Source organism: Ciconia boyciana, chromosome 9 (genome assembly GCF_034638445.1).
Source record: "Ciconia boyciana chromosome 9, ASM3463844v1, whole genome shotgun sequence".
NCBI classification, from domain to species: Eukaryota; Metazoa; Chordata; class Aves; order Ciconiiformes; family Ciconiidae; genus Ciconia; species Ciconia boyciana.
Window position 1 is genome coordinate 38,140,896 of NC_132942.1, and position 24,534 is coordinate 38,165,429.

A 24,534-nucleotide genomic window follows, 5' to 3' on the forward strand; every position below is an offset into this window, starting at 1 on the left:
GCACGTGAATTGGAAATAACCTGGGGATACATCAAGGTATGCACTTCAGCAGTGTCCTCAGGCTAATGAAGCTGCTCTAAGCTGGCAAGTTTTACTGGTAAGCAGTCTTGAGGTTGGCCTCAGAGGTTTAATTTTCATCAGCCTTGCCACATTTTCCATGAAGAGTGAATCTAAAGGCATTGTTCATGGCTGCACTGCTCCATCTGTGGAAAAATGCAAATGACGTCAGCTTTAGGGCCTGCTGAAGTGAATGACTGTATTCTAAAGAGTGTCCTTTTACGTCCTACACTGTATTTTTTTGTGAAGGGAAGGGATAGATGCGGTGTCAAACAGATGATGCAGACTGTGTGCATTGAGAAAAGAAAAAACAAAATACTTTTGTTTAATAGCTTCCCCCCTTCTATCAGACAGGGAGTGGCTGGGGTGAGCTCATACATGTTAGAGGATTCACTCTTACATGGGATTCTTTCATATGTTCAGTAATGTTCCCAGCTTCTATGAATCTGAGAAGGAATCCAAGTGATACGCTACAAAAACCTTACCACTTGAGTAATCTTAAAGGTTTGAGCTGGATGAAATTTTTTTTATGTGTTCTGAAGAAATATTATTGGAACAGACTTTTTTTTTTTTTTAACTTTTCGTGGCGGGGGGGGGGGAGCTCATTCCTTGCTTTTCTTTTGTGTTTTCCTATTTCTTTTGTTTTCTTCCCAACAAAATTTTTGTAAGACGTTGTAAGCAACAGAACAATTGCTTTTTCAAAGCTATGAGGTAAAGTACTTAAGTGAAAGATTGTGACAGAAATATTTGGGTTTTGTTTAATTTTTCATTTGCTCTGTGTTAGACTGTACTTTTGAAGTGACTGCTGACAGGAACCTCCTGGAGGAAAGGAGAAATTGTCTGCTGAGGGAGCTGCTAAGCAGGCACTCTCAAGGAATGGAAGCTTCAAGAGGCAGCAGGGCGTGGTAGGAGTGGTGCCACTGGAGCTTGCCATGCAGAGAGGGAGACCCAGCCAGCCAGGCCAAAGAAGACCGTTCAAGAGGAACTGCCTGTGGACCCAGATGGTAATGGGCAAAGCTTGCTGTAGTTGAGGAAGTAGTTGAATCGGCATTACCATCCCAGGAAGTGGAGACCTGCGCGGAGGGATGCAGTAGGTAAGGAAATATTAATAATATTCATTTACTAGCTAGAATAGGGTACAGTCACAGTTGCTTTACAATTTTATGAAACTGGTCTTGAAGCTTCGCTGTCCTTTCTATTGAGTCAGTGGTTTTGGTATCCAAATTACTCTTTTTAGTTTCTAGGCTCATCTTTGAAAGGTATCTGAGAGAGAGACACTCCAGAGTCAAGAGTGGCTTTTTCTGGTGGGTCCCCTGGCAAGTGTGATTCCCCCCTCCCCCCACCCCCCCTTAATGAACTCTGTAGTGTAGTAGCTGTTTATTTTCACCTGAGGGCATTTGGTAGGCCAAATGAAGCATATTCAGCTCTAGAATGAAGGATCTGAAAATGTTTATTTGTCTTATGCCAATTATTTTGATGGTAGATGTGTTAGCATGTTTTATGTTTCTACAGTGTGGACTTTCTGGTATGTTCTGACAAAAAGTTTGCTTTTGATTATGAGTTTAGTAAAATGGGGAGGAGGTGGCATTTGAATTTTAGAGAGTGGTGATGGAAGAAGTACTGTACTGAAAAAATTATCCTGTGCTGATTGGTTGGCTTTTTAAAAAAATGTGTTCTGATTGTAGAGGGGAATGTCCCTGTTGGCAGAAGTAATCCTTTTTAGGTTATTGAGGTAGGAGTGATGAACTTTCCTCTGAGTAAATGCAGTGGAATTTGAGGACTTGCCTGTTATCATTGGAATGTTTGAGAAGTGTTTTCATTGTTTCTGAATTAGTAAGGTAGATGTGCTGATATGTATAATTTATACAGGAGTCTAGTATTGGCTAGGAGATACTGCCTCGTTTGACCTAATTCCAGTTTCAAAATGGATTTTAGTACTTAAAACTGTAAATTCCATGTTGCATTAACACATTGTAGAGTTCACACTCCTAGCAATGAAAGAACATACGATATGCAAGCTGATATGCAGGCTTGGTTTGTTGGAAGTCATGTATGTGTTTGTATACTTTGTGCCTACCTTTGCCATTGAGAAAGTCAGTGGAAGAAGAAAGTAGATTGCTATCCATGTGTTGAAACTGATTTATAAGAAAATGTTGGTTACCATTATGTTGTTTTGGAAATGTCCTAATTTGAGAAACAAAAGTTTGGTTTGCTGTCTGCGGCATGGATACTTTTCAGAATTCTTCAGTCAAGCAACCTGATCTTAGTGTATCAGTTACAAATTAAGTTTACTTTAATTTTGCTTAGTAACTTTGTGACTGACATAGTTTGGGAAAATGGCGTGACACTGACGAGGTGATATGTTATGGCAAGAGAATCTGATTTAGTAACTACACATTTTACATATAATTTCAATTATTTTTTTTTTTTAGCGCTTTCTTGAGACTGCACTTCACTGCAGTACTATACTATTTAAAGTGCAGGGAAGGTGTGGTGTGTTGTGTAATGCTCACTGGTTTTTTTTGGTCCCTCCTTGTCTAGTTTATGGACCTATCGTGACTCATTTTGGCCCGTGTGTGCAATCTTCTACCTCAGGGGAACCAGGTTATAAAGCAAATACTCTGACACATAAAGTCAGCCAGCTGTGCACATTCACTGAAGAACTGGGAAGTGCTGTCAGACTTATGGGTTAGAGGTAGCTGGAAGTAGGGTAGGATCTGCTGGGTACATAATTATTTCTTAGACTGAGAAATAATGAGTTACAGAGTATGTCAAGTTGTTCAGAAGCAGCAGGGAATTTCTAAACATTTTTGTGGATTACTTTGGGTTTGGTCTGATAATGTATAGTAGCAGTTATTTCCCACAATCAACTTTCAGTGTTATTAACAGTCTAAAATAGCATAAGTAGGCAAAAGACATCTTAGTGAAAAAGCAAATAATGGCTTCCATAATTGCTAGTGATAGGCACTAAAATGTGTTTCTCAGTTTACCTTACTGTTCAGTGAAAATGTCTTCTGTTTATTGAGGTACAAAGATTTTCTGAATTGGATAAGAAAATTAAAACTTCTACCCAAATTGAGCAAGGTGATGCAATTAAAAAAAGTAGCAGAGCCGGATGCCTGAACGATGCAGATTTCGGCATCACATCTAGAATTTGCAGTGTGAACTACATTCCCTTTCCAAATTCATCTTACTATTGTGATGCTTTTAGATTGAGGTTTAGATTTCTGTTTTGTGAATTATACCCCCTGTTGCAAGAAAAATCAGTTTGGTTAAAGATTATGTTTCTCAGGAAACAAGGTCTAGAATGCAGAGACTTCAAACGTGGAGGCACATACGTCTCAATAATGTGTTTTATCGGTAGGGAGGGTGCTGACTTTTACTGTTCTGTAAAAAAAAAAAAAAAGGCACTAATTCTCTGGTGTCTTAACATTAAAATGGCACTTTTCTATAATAATGTCTATCACCACAATACCATTTAAAGAAGTTTCTTTCACAATGTGACACCTGAGCTGGCTAAAAATATCTACTAGTGACCCTTGATAGTGTGGTATCTGATGTGTGCCATTGATGAGTAGTAGCTGCGTTGAAACCGATGGATTGGGAGAAAAGATGCTATTAACAATTCAGAAGGAAAAAACCCACCCAAAACTTCAGGCCATTGCTTTCCTGCTCTTTATTGAAGGCCTCTTCTGCACATTATGTGTGGGTTCCCCTCTTTTTGGGTATTTAGTATAAAATCCATTGTTGTAGTGCAAGTGCAGAAATTTAGGAGTGGTATAATGCATTACAAACATTCTTTTTATTTGTTTTTAAATTTTCATTTCATGAGAGAAAGAAATTTTTTAGGTGGATGTACATATTCTCATTTATAAAAGGGTGGGGGAAATCGTACTTTTAAGAATGCATTGCTTTCAAAGAATTCCTGTGGAATCAATGTACAGTATGTTTCTTACAGCAGTGAATGACTTACTTGCTTCAAGAAACAGAGAAACCATTTAAGTAAAACAACTTTGAGCAACAGTAACTTCCAGCTCAGGCTTTTTGCTATAGATTTTGTGGCCCAGATTAATTAGAAAAGAATTTGTTTCATTTAGGGAACAGTAATCATGACTGTTAAGATTTGAGTAATTTAAAGAAATGCCCACACCATGTAGTATTTTAAAAATTCTTGTCCCCATCGATACTGTGAATGAATTCCACAGGCAGCTGATCTTTTCCTTCCAGATTTGTTGTTCAAGGAGTATCTAGAGTTTTCAGGTGTTTGTATAGTAAGCAGTATTTCCAGCTAAACTGATAGACATTCAGGAACCCAGTTCACATCTTTAGATTGAGCACAAGAACTCTATGCTTTCTGAATTCGCGAGAACTCTTGTGCACATGTTGCAAAATGAAATGCACAGGACATGTTGGACTTAATGCTTATGTACAGATAATTTGTGTAGCAAATAATTTACATCAAGCAAAGTGCATATGCACGTATTTCTGTCCAGCAGATGTTCTGCTGCAGAAGTATGGGAGTCTGCGCCAAGAGAGAAATCTTGAGTTTAATTAAAATGTTTTCCTGTTTTTTTACTGGCATTCAAACTAAACCTGGTGAAACAGTGAGGTATCATGGGTGGTAGCATAAACTTTTATACACTTGTTCAATTTTTGACACCTGAGAACTGTAGACTAGAATTCACACACAGTTTAAATTAAATTTTACAGCAGATCTAGCCATATTAAATTCTGTTTACATATTACATAAGGAGAGGCTGTGTGATCTATACTGTATATCTGTAATTGGTTGTGTGATGCATTTGAATCATTAGGATTCAAAGAGCCAATCTTAAATATCCTTCACAAATATCTGTACTTGGTGTAGGGGAAGGGGAGGAGAACTCTTTGTTTTTAAAACCTCTGAAGTTCTTGAAGTGCAAAATGTTTTCTTTAGGTCAATTGATTATTGACATCAGATATTCCCATTTCTCAGATGGTGAACTGAAACAAGGCCTGGTTGGTGAGAACAAAGGCTGTTCTATTACAGTGGATGATTAGACTTGCAAACCTAATTAGCCCCTTTGGGACTCAGCACAGACCTTATGCAGCTTGGATTATGGAGGCAGGTTCTTACTTTCAACTGTGTTCAATAGATTTCTGACAAGTCTGGTCTTACAGATGATTAAATTTCAGTGCAATGATTAGAGAGCTTTCTGCAAAGGAATCACTGGAGTTTTTGGGGATTGGAATGGAACAACTCTTCTGTTTCACTTCCAGGGGCTTTTTTTTCCCCCACTATTATTTTTATTCAGGGGAAAAAAGTAGGGTTTTTTCCAAGTAGAGCTATCCTTCAGGTCTGATGTATGAGAAGCAATTGATGTGCTGGGTGCAGATCTACCATCTGTATAAGGTTTATGTTTGCAAAATGAAATTGTCATAAATAAGTGGTAACCGTGGCCACTGGGCAATTTTATTGCAACATCTAGTTTTAGGTCGGTGAGCTGATGAATAGCACAAGAGGTAAGGTAATTTGGGCAGTCACTTTAGGTCCCCGTGGTGTGTAGACAGACTGCCTGACCTTCAGACAAATTCATGCCTACTTAGTGTCTCCCCAAGACTGTCAGTGAACATGTAAGAGGTTGTAGGTAGGCTCTGGAGCGTCACTGATAAAGTCAGTTGATCCAACTTCAGGTGTTTGCATTAGCTGATTGTTACTGAAGCTTCTAAAGCATGAAAGCATATTTAATTTCCCAGAGGAGGACAATAAAAAGAGAATTTTATTGAAATCTAAATCCTAAGCCTCAAAAACTTACTCCTGGAGTATTACCAGTGTAAACATCAGTCCTTTTTCCAGGCTGTACTTACCACTAAATTTCTATTTTTATAACCCTAAGTCAAGCTACATATCAAAACACATCTATCCATCTCTTTTAATATACTCAGCACTTACGTTACTGCATTCTTGTAATGAAGGTAAGAATACTTGCAAATAATCCTGTGAACACTAATAGTAGAAGAGTTCTAAGGGTTTGTCTTGCAGAGTTGCCAGGTACTTAGTTATGAACACCCTTGTACAGAATCTTTTCTTGTGGGCTCTCTTAGGTAGATTTTCTTGTATCCTTTTGTCCTTAAGAAGGGTTTTAATAATCTGTCAGCCTAGCCTATTTTCTGCAAAACTTAAATGACTGTCATTTATTTGAGACTGCCATCTCAAAAAAAAAAAAAAAAAAAAAAAAGAAAGAAAGAAATTGGCATGTAGATTAAGAAGTGATTGGGAGCAAGAGGGAAGTGAGGTGTCTGGGGTTTTTTTAGGCCTTCTTTCTGCATGAGACTAGGCTAAAATATCTTCCCCTAAATATGTGATATTCTCATTCTAATTAGCTACATATTTTCTACATTGAAAAATGAAGAAAGCCCTACAGCCTTACAAACAGCTCTTAGACAGACAGGCAGACACAAATTTCTGTTGCCTGCAAAGAAATTATTCAGGTAATAATTTACTGAACAGTGAGAATGTACTGTACATCAAACTGATTAAAAAAATTTTTACTGTAGTTTAGCACAGCCAAGCATCTAATGAATGGTACAGTAATTCCAAAAGTTCTAAATACGTGGTCTGGACAGAAATACTGGCAGTCAAGTATATTGTACTCTATTGTATATTGAAAAATATGTGCTGGTAGGGAAAGAAATGTCCTACCAAAGCAACATATAGTTCTTACTACACTGTTCTTGATAGCTTATTAGTAGGTATGGATTATTGGCATGATGGGGTTGTCAGAAGGGAGTGACTTGGGAAAGGGCTTTATGCACAGAAGCATGTAAAGGAGAGGATGTTGGGATCCTTAGGAGTTATCCGGCTTCTGAAAAAACCACAAACCTACAAACAATGCAAAAACCCCAACCCAGCTATCCATTATTTTTCTTCCATGAAAACTCCTGGAGGGCCTCTCAGTGTGTATCCTCAATCCCTGTTTGGAGTTCATACTGTTCTGGTTTCGGCTGGGATAGAGTTAATTTTCTTCCTAGTAGCTGGTATAGTGCTGTGTTTTGGATTTCAGTATGAGAATAATATTGATAAGACGCTGATGTTTTGTCTGTTGCTAAGTGGCATTTACACTGGTCAAGGACTTTTCAGCTTCCCATGCTCTGCCAGGTGCACAAGAAACTGGGAGGGGACACAGCTGGGACAGCTGACCCCAAGTGACCAAAGGGCTATTCCATACCATATGACGTCATGCTCAGTATATAATGCTGGGGAAGAAGAAGGAAGGGGGGGGTGTTTGGAGTGATGGTGTCTGTCTTCCCAAGGAGCCATTATGTGTGATGGAGCCCTGCTTTCCTGGAGATGGCTGAACATCTGCCTGCCGATGGGAACGAGTGAATGAATTCCTTGTTTTGCTTTGCTTGCATGCACAGCTTTTGCTTTCCCTATTAAACTGTCTTTATCTCAACCCACGAGTTTTCTCACTTTTACCCTTCTGATTCTCTCCCCCATCCCACCAGGGGGGAGTGAGTGAGTGGCTGTGTGGGGCTTAGTTGCCGACTGGGGTTAAACCCCGACACATCCACATCAGAAGATGTCTTGAGAATTCTTACCTTTGCATAGCAGTCTCATGTAACTCATCTGCAGGACAAAAGGTAGTGCCCACATTTATACATTTGAAATTGTTTGTGTTTAACTATCCCATATGCTACATACCTCCTTCTAACCAAGTCATGGTTCTTTTTCCAGCTCTAGGTAGTGTAAAGTGTTACAGAAAAACAGACTTTGCTCAGTTTTAGGTATTTTACAATGTTATTGTGGAAGGAAAGAGAGTTCTAATGGGTGTGTGGAGGAACCTTTTGTATGGTCCATGCTTCCTTCATTGGCTGTTTTTTTGGTACTTTTTTTTTCTAGCTTACTAGTTTGTACTATTATTTTTGTCTATTTAATATAAGAATCACAGTTCTAACCAATTTTCTTAATCTCTCTGAATCCCTCCACAATTTACCTCTCCACACGTGTTCATGTAGGGGTAAAACATGGCAGATAAGTTTCTTGTGTAATGTTAAACAACTAATTATTTATCCTCAGACATTTCTAAAAGTACTATGCCATTGTCTCCATTGATAGGAAAAAGAAACCCTGCTGAAACATAAAACAAACAAAAATCCACCTGAATTTATAAAGTGTGTACTTTTTTTCTTACAGTCTTCACAGCTTTGTTAACATTAGTCCCTTAGAAGGAAATGTTAGTAGTGTAGGAAGCTGTGGAAAACTCTGGTACCTTTACCATAATTCAAATGTTGTAATGTAAAGGAGTCTATTTTATGGATTCTTCTGTGATATTTGGATGTGTCTGAATGAATTTCATGTTATTATGTCCATTTCTGTAGGGATGAATAGCAATATTTAAAGTGGTGTGTAACATACCATATCAGCACATAAGTGTTTCTGAAGTTTGGATGCCTTTGTAAAATATGGATAAATTGCTGGCAATAGGATTCTTAATTTAAGACTGATAGATGAGGTTACAAATGAGGACACAAATCTTAAATTCATGGTGTAGTCAGATCCACACTCGTAAACAAGAGAAACTTTTCAGCAGTACTATCTTAGACTTTCATGAAACTTGGCTTAAGATTAGGGTTCACAGTTCAGGAGTTTCTGCCTGGGAAAGATTCTTTCTGCTGTATGCGTAACCACTCAGCATGCACTTAGTGGTTTTATATTCTGTAGTAGTATAAGTACAGATTAAAAAAACTTTTGTTTTAAAATAAATAGTTCATTAAAACATATTTGTTGGTTAGTTTGTCATTTGCTTTCTGTTACTAAGGCAACCATCTTTTTCCTGAAGGGCAAAAAATTGATTGTCAATGCTATCTAAGATTTAAAAAAAAAAAAAAAAAAAAGAAAGAATTCTTGACTATCTTGCTTTGCAGATTGCCTCAATCTACTTTCTTGGGAATATTTAAGCAAGTGCTAGAAAAAAAGAAAACCTTCTAGTTTTTGAAAACAGTGTATGAAACAACCTCAGCTATAGCAAGCATCTTGAGAGAGTGTAAGATGTAAATTGAGTAGTCGATGGTAGGAAATCAAAGTAGAAAGTAGTAGTTTTGTAATATTATGGTAATTATTACCTTGGATATAGGGTTCAATTTTTATTTTAAAGTGTTTTAAATATGAGGGTTGTCATATCCTTGTGTGCCATGTTGCACTGTAGTAGACTGACAGACAACATAGTTAGGCAACTTGCCTTTTTTTTATATATTTGAAACTTCAAATTATAACATCAGTTTCTTTGTGTTTATTAGAACAATCCACTTCCCCAGTGCTGGGAGATTTTGGCTGAGTATCTCATAGCAACAGTCCTTTAAGAATCTCCATTCAGTCATCCTCTGTGATTTGGATGAGGCTTGTTACTGAAAGCAGAAAATAAAGTTAAATAAAACAAGAGCAACTTAAAGCTTCCACAGTATTTATTATATGTAGCACAGAAATAGTTTGAATTCTGAATATATTTGTAGCATTTTTTCAATACCAGTTCAACTGTTTCCCAGCATACTTTTTAGGCTCCAAGAACACTTTTACAAAAAAAAAAAAAAAAAAAAAAAGCCGGGGTGGGGAAAACCTTGACATCTAAAACATTTGCAGCCCTGTTGTGAATATGGGTACACCTACTCTTACATTTTGACAGCAACATGCAGACTTTTTCTTGTATGCTTCCACTCTTAGTTGGAAGTTAATGGGAGTCCAACAGCTAAATTACCATGCCAGTCTTCTAAAGTATGTTTGGTTTTCTGTGTTTGTTTGGAGAGTTTCTTTCTGTAGCATCTCTGTGACTTTTTTATCATAGAACTTTGTTTTATGAAAAAGATGAGAACAGATTAAAAGTTGCCAAAGTTTTGGCAGATCTAGAGTTCTGTTTCAGGCCTGTCACTTGTTGAGTTATAAGCATTCGGTATGTTTTAGCAGTCTTAAAAACTGTTATGGTGATTAGTTCATCTGAGAATTTGAGCCTTTGTTGCTTAGTATTTAGATACAGTCCTCCTATAAGAAGAAAATAAATTGAATAGGGACCTCTCCAGGTGAGCATTGCGAGAAACATTTGTTTCATATGTTTACATATATGATCAGAATATTGTAAAGTGCTGCCCAAATATATTAAATCCAGGGACATTTCTGTGCAGATGTTTTAGTACTCTGTGTAAGAGAATGTATTAATTGCAATGGTGTCTAGTGTGTGAGAGCCTGGAGATATATGTTTGGAACTCTTAACTTTTGTTCATTGAAAGAAATGGTGAAGACTGCCAATTTCTGAAGATGCTTTTTTGGGAATAAAATGAAACAAGGTATACCTGCTTATGTCTATAGTAGGGATGCTAGATATGATAAATAAGGCAGGCGTCTTATTTGTGTCTCACTCACACTTTTAAAAAGAACATATACTATAAATATACATATATATTCAATTATCAATAAATAAAAGTCCCACCCATTCCATTGTAACTCAGTTTTTCAAATCTGATAACATCAAATACAGAGGTAAATTACCTCAGTGTTTAGCAATTACCAATATTAGATGTTATCACTGGTCTGAGATGAGAATAGAGCTGATGATTACAGTATGAATCCTTTTCAATAGAGTTGAGGGGAAAAAACATTTAAAAAAACCATGGTAAAATACACAGCAAACTATTATTTCTCTGCTATGACCATGGAAAGACCATGTGGCATGTGCACCTGTCGTGGTTTAACCACAGCCAACAACTAAGCACCGCACAGCCGCTCTCTCGCTCCCCCTCGGTGGGATGGGGTAAAGAATCAGAAGAGTAAAAGTGAGAAAATTCGTGGGTTGAGGTAAAGACAGTTTAATAGGGAAAGCAGAAGCTGTGCATGCAAGCAAAGCAAAACAAGGAATTCATTCACTCCTTCCCATGGGCAGGCAGGTGTTCAGCCATCTCCAGGAAAGCAGGGCTCCATCATGCGTAACGGTTCCTTGGGAAGACAAATGCCATCACTCCAAATGTCTCCCCCTTCCTTCTTCTTCCCCAGCTTTATATGCTGAGCATGATGTCATGTGGTATGGAATAGCCCTTTGGCCAGTTTGGTTCAACTGTCCTGGCTGTGTCCCCTCCCAGCTTCTTCTGCACCTGGCAGAGCATGGGAAGCTGAAAAGTCCTTGAGTAGTGCAGCAACAACTAAAACATCTCTGTATTATCAACACTGTTTCCAGCACAAATCCAAAACATAGCCCCATACCAGCCACTATAAAGAAAATTAACTCTATCTCAGCTGAAACCAGGACAGTATCTCAGCTATCTTATTTCAGATGAGTATTTCACTTGGGAGTGGTGGAAAGGTAGCCAAATTATTACAAATTTCAACAATATTAGTGAGAAAATTTCCCTGTCTCTGTACCAGATAAAGAAGAGTACAAAGTAGTTTGCCTTCCACTTGCTGGTAATGGTCTGATGAGTGAAATTTAAAGTCTATTCTTTCAGAGAATGAACATTTTCAAATAATTTTTGAAGGCCTGTATAGGATGGAACTTCACTATTGGAGTGATGGTCTAAAGAAGCAGAGGAGCCCAAGGCCTGTAATAACTTTTATTGGACCATGTGTTAGAGTTGGAAAAGCTATAGATGAGTTTTGAAGCACATAAGCCCTTCTCACAGTCTGAAATAGAAATAGCGGGTTTCAAAGCTAAATACAAGTGGAGAGCTATTGCTGAGTTTGCCTTAGCTTTGCAGAAAATTTTTCATATGTAGGATGAAGTTAAATAAGATCCCTGTTGTACGGTAGTCTTGATACTCAAATACACAGCAAGAGACTTGACTCCAGAGCTTATATGGGCTGCACTTGTTTCATCGGAAGAAACAAAAAAGGTTTAATTTTTGTTTTGATGTGGAACAAGAAAAATGTGTGCAGGGATGTTTTTCAGACTCTTCCAGTTAATAGTCATGTTACACAAATCCTCAGGAGGAAAAATAGCATAACTGAAACTAAAATAATATGCATTGAATCTGCTTCTGTAAAATTGTTTAATATTTTGAATTCATCTTGTGTTATTGTTACTGGTAAGGTATTGGACTAGTTTTCTTGTTTGAGGTCAGAATGAATACGTTTATGCTGTGGAAAGATTTTTTTGAAAATATATATGTATTTGGTGAAGTACCTTTCGAACCAGTTCTTAACTGTAATGTCGGGTTTCTTTATCTATTTAGTGCTCCTTAAGAAATGACAGGACTTAAAAATAAATTACTTTACTTACAAAATCAAGCACTCAGTTGTTTAGTCACAGGATAGTTCCTCTGAAATGCAAAGGTAGTGGAAATCTGCCATAAAAATAGGGATCCAAGGAAAAATACAAAAACAATAGTGATTTGCTTTCTAGGTAGATAACAAACAGTATGGTCTTGCCCTTCTGCGTGCCAGATTCTTATTGTGTTGAACATACAGTAATGTGAGGTCAAACTCATGCTTGGCAAGTGTTTAAATTGTGGTTTAAGAGAACATTGAGAAGACTTCCTTGAATATTTCATTCAAGCAAGGACAGAGTTGCAGTATTCATCTTTTCTGTGCTGTGGCTCACTTAAAAAATTTGCACTTTTGTCTCTGCATAGAATCATGTTGATGTCAGTGGACTTCCTGTGGTAAGCCGTGCAGATTTGAGACTGGATTAAAGAACAGGTATCTGGCTCTGATTCAAACAGCCTGACTTTGACCTAAGTCCTGTGTCTCCTGCTACTGCTGTCTGATGTTTGCCTTCGGAAGCATCTAGTCAGTTGTAATAGTAGTCTAACTTCCAGTGTATCTGATAAGAATCAGCTTTTCGGTCAATCAGGTAAAGATGTGGAGACTTTGGGTAAAATGTTCATCAGTGTGCCTTTTGATGGATCTGCTTTTCTATGCCATCTGAGGTTTTCTATATTCTCTTCAGTGAAGAGAATTTTATGAAATTCTCAAAAATCATTAGTGTGGCAGCTGGAGCCTTGATTCTGGGATTTTACTAATTTAGGTTGATATCCGTTCCCATATAGGAAACAGTTCTACTGTTCAGTATAGTAAATTACCATGACTTGCCAGAGTCTTGCTAGTTTTTAATCTTTGTGGTTATTTGGTCATTTTGCCAGAGGTGTTCAAAAGCTCAGAATGTTCAGCTTCTGTTGGAGATACTTTATCCCCAGTTACAGGCTCTTTGTGTCTTTGAAAACTGCTTGGTTGCTTCCTTCCTTAGTTGCATGTAAAACATGCCCCAGATGATGTACTGCCTAATTTCAGTGTTTGTGAGCTAGATTGGAACCCACCTGTTTAAAAGGTGGCCCTCTCTTAGGATGTTAGCAATACTTTCTAAATAATTGTAGTAGTTAAACTGCAAGTACAATGTAATTAAATAGAAATGTCATTTTATAGCATAGACTCTAATGCACAGGCAAAGCTCACTTTCTGAGAGGAGCAGAGAACATGAAATGCAGAGCTATTTAATTCAGTAGGAAAGGTTTACAGCCCTCCCATTTTGAAATACAGAACAAAACTGTATTGTTGGCATGGTAATACACAACACTTCTTAAAGCCGGAGATGTCTAACCTTCTTTAAATGTTCTTCAGAAGCAATCAGATGGCAAATACACATTTTCACAATAGTAGTTTCTTCCACAAAGCAAGCAAGCTGTATAAAGCTGCTAAGCCTTATAAAATCTGTTATTACTTGCGTCCTTTATACTCTAGGTGTTTTACCTTTTAAAAAGATATTATCAGTTTAATTAAAAACTTATCAAAGTCTGCCTCTCACACAGAAGCAATTCAGAAATTCAAAACACAAACATCTTACCGTGTAAATTAGATGCTAGAAATCATATCAAACTTCAGGTATGTTAATTAATTACTAAAAAAAACCCCACCAAACCAAAACCAAAACCTATGCATTTAATGAACTAGATAATCAGAGTACTTTGTTGTTAAAGCTGAAAATGTCTTTGACCTCTGAGGGAGTGGAAGCAAGTAATCCCTTTGGTGAAAGTGAACTTTGATTTTTATACTTAAGCATGTCTAGAAACCTAAGCCTTTTTCATAAAGGTGATATTAATTATGGGCTAACAGGAGGGAAAAGTCATTGAAGCCTACAGAAGCATTCATCAACAGTTAGAATACTTTGGATCAGGTTCTCTGTAAGGCCTGAGCTCCTGTAACTCCTGATCTTGTGAAAGAACATACTTTTTCTCTGAGGATTTTCCGTCTGTTTAGAGTAAGCACCAGAAATAACAGTATTTTTTCCTGTGAAGGTAATGGATGAAAACTAAGAGCTTCTTGTATCTGTACTACTTCTGTTCCTTTAATAAGGAGCTCAGTCCTGACTGAATTTTAAAAATAACAGTTCTTACTGTGTTTTTTAATCTCTTTGAAGAACTTGTATCACTTGGATGCGTGCAGCAGTATAGGCTGATGCATTAGACTGGAAGATCTTTCCCAGGGGTCGTATGCTGTACCTTCAGCAGAGCAGAGTAAGGCAGGCATTTTATTAACAGGTGATCAGTAACTCTGCTGTTTTCTAGAACTGTCTATTTAGGGTAAGATTGTCACTGTTACACGGCGCTGCCATGTCTCGGTGGATGTTAAGGTGAAAAGTGCACCCGTACTGTGAATTCTGGCATTCCAAACAAGATAGAAGTCCCTCAACAAGTATCTGAAAATGACTTCTAGGGTCATTATGGCACTAGGTAGAATCTTACAGCGTGCTGAAATCTAGTGGGAAAAATAGTTCTGTATGTAACTTGTTATACATGTAAAATCAGTTTTTAAACTTTGCACCATTTAAAGAGGTTATTAATAATGGGTTGATGTGCATACGTGTTTATTTTTGTAAGTGTATTTTTAAGGGACTAAAGTTTTCTAAAGTCTCGCTTCAGTTTACTGTACACAAGAATCCTGATCATTATTACTGTTATTTATCATTACAAAGTTCCTAGGCAATGTCAACAAGTACATATTAAAATCTATTTCCCTCTTTTTTACATGGCTTCAAAGTTTAGAATAAATAAGGCTAATATGTGATTTTTAATAACTAAAGTTTACTCCTCAAGCTGTATTTTTTAGATTCAGTTGGAGTATTTGTTAAAAACACCGTGTAAATAATTTGTATGTTTTAGTGCTTAGAGATCAAACAACTACCTGAATATAGATATTATAGGCATGCAGTTGTTCAGAGACAAATCACAGAATCGTATAGGTTGGAAAAGACCTTTAAGATCATCGAGTCCAACCGTAAACCTAACACTACCAAGACCACCACTACACCATGTCCCTGAGCACCTCATCCAAACGTCTTTTAAATACTTCCAGGGATGGTGACTCAACCACTTCCCTGGGCAGCCTGTTCCAATGCTTGATAACCCTTTCAGTGAAGTAAAATTTCCTAATACCCAATCTAAACCTCCCCTGGTGCAACTTGAGGCCACTTCCTCTTGTCCTATCACTTGTTACCTGGGAGAAGAGACCGACCCCCACCTCGCTACAACCTCTTTTCAGGTAGTTGCAGAGAGCGATAAGGTCTCCCCTCAGCCTCCTTTTCTCCAGGCTAAACAACCCCAGTTCCCTCAGCCCCTCCTCATAAGACTTCTGCTCTAGACCCTTCACCAGCTTCGTTGCCCTTCTCTGGACACGCTCCAGCCCCTCAATGTCTCTCTTGTAGTGAGGGGCCCAAAGCTGAACACAGTATTCGAGGTCTGGCCTCACCAGTGCTGAGTACAGGGGGACAATCACTTCCCTAGTCCTGCTGGCCACACTATTTTTGATACAAGCCAGGATGCCATTGGCTTTCTTGGCCACCTGGGCACCCTGCTGGCTCATATTCAGGCAGCTGTCAACCAACACCACCAGGTCCTTTTCTGCCTGGCAGCTTTCCAGCCACTCTTCCCCAAGCCTGTAGCGTTGCATGGGGCTGCTGTGGCTCAAGTGCAGGACCTTGCACTTGGCCTTGTTAAACCTCATACAATTGACCTTGGCCCATCGATCCAGCCTGTCCAGGTCCCTCTGCAGAGCCTTCCTGCCCTCAAGCAGATCAACGCTCCCGCACAACTTGGTGTCATCTGCAAACTTACTGAGGGTGCACTCGATCCCTTCATCCAGATAATTGATAAAGATATTAAACAGGACTGGCCCCAGCACAAAGCCCTGGGGAACACCACTTGTGACCGGCCGCCAACTGGAGTAAACTCCATTCACCACCACTCTTTGGGCCCGGCCATCCAGCCAGTTCTTTACCCAGCAAAGAGTACACCCGTCCAAGCCATGAGCAGCCAGTTTCTCCAGGAGAATGCTGTGGGAAACCGTGCCAAAGTCTAGATAGACAACATCCACAGCCTTTCCCTCATCTACTAGGCGGGTCACCTTGTCATAGAAGGAGATCAGGTTGGTCAAGCAGGACCTGCCTTTCCTGAACCCATGCTGGCTGGGCTTGATCCCTTGGTTACTCTCTACATGCCGTGTGATAGCACTCAGGATGATCTCCTCCATCAGCTTCCCCGGTACCGAGGTCAGGCTGACAGGCCTGTAGTTCCCCGGGTCCTCCCTTCCAGCCCTTCTTGAAGATGGGTGTCACATTCGCTAATCTCCAGTCAAATGGGACCTCCCCAGTTAGCCAGGACTGCTGGTAAATGATGGAAAGGGGCTTGGTGAGCACTTCTGCCAGTTCCTTCAGTACTCTCGGGTGGATAAAATCTTATATTGGTGTAAGTTTCCATAGGTTCAGTGACTTAAATGGAATAGCAGATTTACCCCAGCTGTAGTTGTCTCTGTGGTTTTTTTTTCATTTGTATGTTTTTGGGTTTTATAAGTTTTTTTCACTTGGGAAGTTTGTAGGTGAAACTGTATGCTTGCCTGGTCTTATTTAAGAATGGAATGCCTAGAAATCTGTACACGGAATGTATGGAATCACTGTTCTATTTTAAAATTTGAATTAATGTGAAAGATTATAGATATTGGTTTTTTCTCTTGACATTTAAAAATTATTGATTTCTCAGCACCCTATTATCAACAATTATATTAGTAGGTGGAAACAGTGTAGTGGGTTCATTTATTATTAATGCACTAATAGATACTGTATGCTATATACCTGTTTGCTTTCAAGGTATTTCAGTTTTTAGTGGATTAGAGTATATCCTATCCCAGAGTAGCTTAAAAGTTTACTGCTGCAATTTTGAGGTGTGTTAGTTTTACTATAGTGAGGGAAATTGTAGCCTATAAAATTGGTTTTGGTCTTTGAAGAATAACAAATTACTAATTCATTTTCAAAATAATCTTCTGTATTTGCACAAATTCTGTGTAACCTCTTGAATAAATATTTCTGTTAATACCAACTTTTGCTAAGGGGTTTGAACTGAGCATGTCCAAAATCCTCTGAGGTCCATAGTTACTGCTAGAGATGTTTTGTGAACCTAGAAACATGTTGTTTCACAGTTGAATTGTTTGGGTTTCAGCTGTATATGCAGACAAACTGATAGTGTAGCTGAATTTCTTGTGAGTTTTGAAATCTTTAGGTAACTGCATGCACAGCTCAGACTTAAGTAGCAAGCTGGTAGGGTAGAACAAGACTGTTCTGGAAGAATGGGTAGGGGCACAAAATTCTATGGTATAAGAAAGCAATGCTGATGATTGCCAAATTATTTCTGGTCTAACCATCTTCTAATTTTGTCTGGGAACTAAGGTAGATCTGCTTTTCTTCTGGCATTCCTAGGAAATCCTAAGAATTCAGAGGAAAAACATTGATACCGCAGGTGCAGCAATGCCTCTAAAATTATATTTTATTTTTTTTTACATGTGCATTCTCAGTACTTTTACACCCACCCAGTCCCCTTGCTAACCTAATTATAACCTTTCACAAGATGCATTATTCTGAACAATTTTTGTATTGCTGATAAATATCCCAACACTTTCAGATTTGTAACACAGGATTGTCCCTAGCTGGTATCCTCATATTGACTTCCATTATTGTTTTTTGTTCTGAAAATGAGCCTTCTTTTGCTCTATGTTGTTTTAAAATGAGCATGTAGTGTTCTCGTGAGTTGAATGGATGGTGAAGGAAGAAGAAAGGATTTCCCTAATGGTTCAACAAGAGCACTTAGTAAATAATTTATCATCATCAAGTGCCAGCTTTATCTGAAACTTGACAGGTCTTTCTTTTATGATTCAGTAGTGTCTGTGATGACCTGCTGTACACACTGGCCCGCAATGTTGTAAATCCATTCTGGTGTCATCCAGCCACTGTTACACTAATCCACTACTTTTTATACTCTATAAAGTATCTACTGGTATTCATGAAGTATATGTTAGTAAATGTATGAGTAAGTATTTTAAGGCTCATTAATATTTTGAATACAGAAGCACAACTTTTCTGTTTGAATTTGTAATAGACATCTTGTTTTATGATAACTGTAAGAAAGTGATTTTGCTTATTGACTGACATTATCAAGCAGTCAGGCAGACACTCTAGCAGGTAGAATTACCTTTTCGTGTTGATGTCTGCCAGAAGTTAACAGCGAAAGTGATGTCCTTTCTGCTAGTGAGAGCTATATGCAGGAAGGTAATGGGTTTTAAAAATGCTGCAAACCTTAATGGTGTGAGATCAATATTACTGCTACTACAGGTAAAATGCCTCTACATATATTATTAAGACCTTCTTCAAAATTGAATTACTTGAAGCACTTTTGGACTGTTGGAGGATTCAGTATTTATCTTCACAATAAAGTACTAATGGACCTGAATTTGGGGGAATAATATTCATATTTTTCTTCTAGTTTAGGAATATGAAAACTTATTTTAGGAATGTAGAGATGAACACAACAATGCCAGACAAATCTATTGGCTTCCTTGCTACTAGGTAATATTTGAGATTTAGGGAAAGTTAAATTAGCTGATACAGGAGCTAGAAAATTTTGCAAGGATTACATGTATGCCTGTGTGTATATTTGTCTGATGGGAAGAGAATGAGCAAGATAATCCTGTTTTGTTCTATTAGCAGTATGTTCATAACCTTGATACCAAGGGTATATGTCCCTAGTGAGGTCTCAGAAACACTGCAGGATGTTTAAGGCCTCAGATATTTTGCAAGCCCTATTGTTTGAATATTAATATGCGTGTGATTCTAAGGTTACATGTGTTAAGTGCAAAGCATACAACAGTTACTCTACTTGCAGTGAATGTTTTTTTTTTATTTCTTATCTCAAGAACGTTCTCATGTGCTCTGCAAATTACCCTGTCAAGTTTTAACCTAGCTCGTAATATCTCATATAATTTAATAATTTGTTTGGAATTGGGGTTCAGACAGGTTGTGGGAGAACAGTTTTGCCTTCCTGATGATTTCCCAAGGCAGCTAGGGGAAGGTCCATAACTTGTGTCAGTTAAAGTAAAAATTGAATTTTTTGACTTGTTAGATGCTCCTTGGTTAAACAGGCTGAGTAAAAAAAAATTAGGTTACCTCAAATGTTCTAACTAGAAATAAACAGAATATTCATACACAGAACTGTCTTCAACTCAGGTTGAGCTGAACTCCAACTGAAATATATTACAAATCTGTGAATATTAATTGCAATTAAAAGCTACCTTATTTGTTTTTGGAACAGTAAAAGAATTACGTTTACATTTGAATTTATTATTCAATATTCCTGTTGAGTCTTTTCACTTACAGTATACAGCATGCTTTACAACTTTGGCAATAAATTATAACAAGAGTTGTGTGTCATGATTGCAGCTATACTGCACATTTTCCTTATCTGTAACTTTGAAATTCTCTGAACAGCATGAAGTTTTTTCTCTGTGGCATGTGATAGATATTCAGCTTTAGCATGCTCAGACTAACACATGGAAAAATGAAATATTGTGGCATAAGCATACAGTCTAGTTTCTAGTCCTGGACAGATGGGCAAAATTATCATTCCCTAGAGATTTAGCTTTGTGACTAGATCACTTGTCACAGTAAATATATTCAGTGTTCCATAACATTGGCACAGTCTAACATGAACAAGTATCAATGCATAATAGTAAGCCTACTCAGAATTTTTCAAACACTTTCTTTATTGCAGTGGTATGTTCAAACACATGAACAAATGTGAATTACATGGAATGGCAGGGACAAAAATAAGGGTTATGAAAAAATTACGTGTAGATGTTGTCATAAGGTGAGAAGCACATGGAGTTCATCCTTCTAAAACCCATGTTTGGCATAGATCTACCAGATCGTCTGCCAGTGATTTTTTTTTTTTTTTTTTTCCTTTTTCTATGCTTCTCTGTTCAGTGCCAGTTGGAAAACATGAAAACTCTACTCATTTTCTCAAGAGAAAAGGAAATAATTTTTCCCACGTTTGTGTATATGCATGCACCCACATACATATGTGTGTGTATAGATATATAAGAAAACCCTCTGTGTGCATATCTCTATGTATATTAAAAATACTTTTTCCATGTATCACATGGCAGCAATCTGAAAAAGTTATAGTAAAAATAGGAGACAAAAAACATGGCAGAAAAAGAAAATACAGACTTGGGGAACTGAGGCACAGTGTGCAAAATACGATGTTTTTATTATTTTTTGCTTTCATGGTAATGTCTATGTGCATAAAGTATATTGTAAATAATTTGCTAGTTTAAAGCATGATGTTTATAAGATAATTCATAGATAAGTTAATTCCTGGAGCATTAAGGCAGGAAAAGAGATGAGTCATGTTGGAAAATCTCGTTAAATTTAATCCAGTATCCCTGTTTGTCTCTTCTGTAAATATATGTGCTTGTAAATGCATAAAAATGCATTTAATATCGAACTGTAAAGCATACCTGTGTTTTATTGCTAATATGTTCAAATCATTGTACTGCAATAGGAACTCATTCTCCTTTATTCCCTGGGTTGTTTTTTTTTTTCTTTTCTTTTTTTCTTTTTGCTGATATTACATTAAATCTGCGTTGGCTTTCAGTGACTGCCTAATAGCACGCAGAGGAGGACTGGCAGCTCAAGCTGACTTGCCCTCATTTTTAGGGTAGCTGTGTTGGATGTTTAAGTGGAACTTGCTTTGTTATAGTGATGTTTATTTACTTTGAGATATTTTTTACCATGCAGCAGTACGAATGTTAAAAAACTAAAACTTTGTAAGCAGTTCTTTAGATGCAGGGACCTTTGGTCTCTAATGAAGAATTAGAAGTTGTAAAGAACATTACTAGCTTGCATGCAGTCACCCACTTTTGGTCACCCTCTTGCAGAGTCACTGTCTTTTTTTTTTTTTTTTTTTTTTTTTCTTTTTAGGAGAAGTTGAGGAACTGCAAATAAAGATGAGCTTTCAGAAAGTACCAGTCATCTGATGGGCATGTGAATATACTTCCAATTATAATGTGTCTAAAACTGTGGCTTAAGTCTGAGAGGCATATGATACAGTTTCTGATAAAGAGGACTTAATGGTGAATGCAGGATACATGATGCTGTGATATAAACAGAAGAGCGTGCAACAGAATAGTGTATTTTCTGAATTAAAAAATATTTCAGGGCATCATTAACAAGAATATGCAACTAGGTTCCATCGGAGTTGCATCCAAGCAGATTTAACAGCTGTGTCTGTGTTGATAACAAGCAAACCTGGATTACAATGCAGAAAAATGTCAAAATTGTATCTTCAATCAACACTTTGTAGGATGGCTTCTTTTCATATTTTGGGTGTAAAAAGCAGGGAGTTACTTCAACGTGATAATTCACTGTGCTTCATGTAGCTTTAGATTGGGTTCTTATAACTAAGATGAGTAAGAACAGTGAATCTATCCACCTAAAGACCAGTTTCACTCTCCCTCAAGCTGCATTTGTCTCAAGCTCTTGAAAATCTGAAAGGTTCTACAGGGAGGTTAGGCTAAAAGTCCTGAACCATGCAATATATTTATCAGTCTGGCTCCGTATACAGCAACTATTATTATGCATGCACACACACAGACACATAATAGCACTGTATTTTTTTTACGTTCAGTTAATTAAAAACTTACCCAAATTTTTTTGCGCTCTCTGCTATCAGAGTGAGTACCATACATACAGACATACTATTTTCCTATTTTACAAATAACAGAATTGGGAACAGACATAATAAACATTAGAATCTTAATGACAATTAGGTATCTAACAAGTTTAGATAGGCATGATATGTGATTTGCTGGTTAAAGATCACACTGAATCCTACTAATTTCAGTGGAAGCTATGTGCTTCAGGTGCAGCTTTGCAATCCAGCTGACTTGATTAGTGCCCTACTTGCTGTCAAAAATATGCTGGCTGCCTATCTCCAGTGTTTCCTTTGTGCCACCCTCTGTGCTCATCTGACCTTGTGGTGAGCCACATGAAAGAGTTAAGATGATAGGGACTAAACTCAGTAGAAATAAATTAGGTATTTTGCTAACTTATCTCATGAATTGCTACACCATGAAGTCAGAGGAGTATTGGTCCCTAGGCACAGGATGTGATGGCAGAATGCAGGTAGTGATAGAGAATAGGTTTGCATTGTTTCGAATCGAGTAATCATTGTCTTGGCTGTTGCCTGAAGCTATATCCTGAGGTATGTTATCCATATGTTAAAGTATAAAAAGCCTTAAAGCAATGACAACCTAAAAAGCATGGTGCCAGGTTATTTCTGGAACATTACGGAGAAAGCTTGTGCCGTGCCAGAAGAACCAAATGTGATATTCTGAACCCTAGACTGATCAAATGTGTCTTTCAATATAGCAGTTTCATCATAGTTCTTAATAATGCCGTTCTTTATATGTTTTCACTACTTTCTTGTATTAACTTCCATCTGCCTGGTTTTGAGTGGGTACTCTGCTTCTTATGGCTACGAAGCTATTTGTGAATGAAAAAATTGCATTCTGATAAAAGTTTTTCAATGAAAAGTGTGTTTTGCAGGTTATTTTTCTTTGACTTTTTTGCAAAGTTAGCACTGTATTTAACAAGTATTTGACTACTTGTCTGTTTATTTTGTTGAAAGCTAGATGCCTTTTTTCTTTTTTTAACATCTACACTTTAAACACATCTTGATATGAACATGTGAATAATATAAACCAGTATTTTACTTATCTGGTGGCACTTTATCTTTTGTTTGCAGAAAGGTGTTTAGTTTTCCTTGAATTTCTAACCCTGCAACAAAGGCAAATAGTGTTTGCCTTTGTTACAAGTCTGTTTAAGTTGCAAATTCCTGAACTCTGAAAATTGCTACCATTGCCTTGTTTTTTTATAGCTACAACTTTCTTTCTGGAAGTGCTTTTCTGTGAGTGAGCTGTAAAGGCATATTTGTGAAGTGGTAAGTATATGGGGAGAACATCTACCCTTTGGTAGATGTTGTGTTTCAGTCTTTTTGGCTCACTGGCTGATGATAGCCTTACACTTATTTTTTCCATACACTTAAAGATATTTTGCTTACACTTAAAACTTTCAGAACCTGGGGTTTAATTCTGGCAGATAGATGTGACCAAAATTTTCTTTTACTACAAAGGATAAGATTGCTTATAGTCCACCTCTCTCTGCTGATCCTAATGGAGTTGTGCGTAACAGGGTCCTGTCTCCTTGTGTTGTTTTCGAAGAGAATTTACGTTATATGAGTCAATCATACATAAAGGACACTTAAAAAAAAAAAAAGTGGTCACAAAGCCACAACCACTTTTTACTGGTGTTTCAGCAGCAAAATGTTTGAGAGAAAGAAGCATTTGTGTCAGCCATCTGAGGGTTTTCTTTATCCTCCTGAGTGCTGTCTTTGATTGTCCTAGACACAAGTGGCTAGGGTGTGGGGAAGGATCTGGTCTATAATTTCAAGATGATAGTTGCAAATCATGTGCTATTTCTTAGAAGTAGATTTAGTGTCATATGCCTTAATTGCCTTACAGGACAGAGGGCAACCATTGATTCTTAAGGTAAGTTCTCATCGAGCCTGTGGCTCTGATGTTCTCAAGTCTGAACAGTATTGCTTATTTACAATTGGGATCAAGACTATAGACAAACTCTGTCTTATTGCTTTGCAGTGGCATTTGGGAAATCTCCAGTACTAAAGTCAGACATTGCCTGAAGTTAATGTAACTTTGGTGGCTTGCACAGTCTGAAACTCTGTGCAGTGTCAAAAGTTGCATTCAAGTTTAGTTTAAAAGCTGTTTGTTAGAATTGCTTATTGGCTTTGTCATAAGTGTTTCACTGCTCTAAAACAGTGAGATGACTGTGCTAACTTAAAATTAAAGAAAGAAATGGATACATCTCTATTTAAACAGGAGGTGGAAAACAAGTGATTTCACCTTCACAGAATGAGTTATAAATTTTGTAGTAGTCAACACAGAGCAATTCTGCTGTAACTTATTACTGTTCAGGCATCTCAGAAAGGTGCTCAGGATCTGATTATTCAAAAAATTGCTTGTTGCGAGAATAACATGTCAGTTTTAGTCTTTGAATTTCATGTGCAATGCCCAAGAAAATACAACACTGATTTTGAAAATATACTTGATATTCTCCTCAGAAGTTG

At 37.5% G+C, this 24,534-nt stretch overlaps 1 long non-coding RNA gene across 1 annotated transcript in view; it reads left to right on the forward strand.

Annotated features, from left to right (window-relative positions):
• Window positions 1-472: 472 nt before the first annotated feature.
• Window positions 473-24,534, forward strand: part of LOC140657082 (uncharacterized) — a 201,983-nt gene continuing 177,921 nt past the window's right edge. Inside the window, exons 1-2 of the long non-coding RNA XR_012044210.1 lie at window positions 473-561; window positions 842-1,151. This is a non-coding gene — a long non-coding RNA (uncharacterized lncRNA). The remainder of the gene's footprint in view (window positions 562-841; window positions 1,152-24,534) is intronic.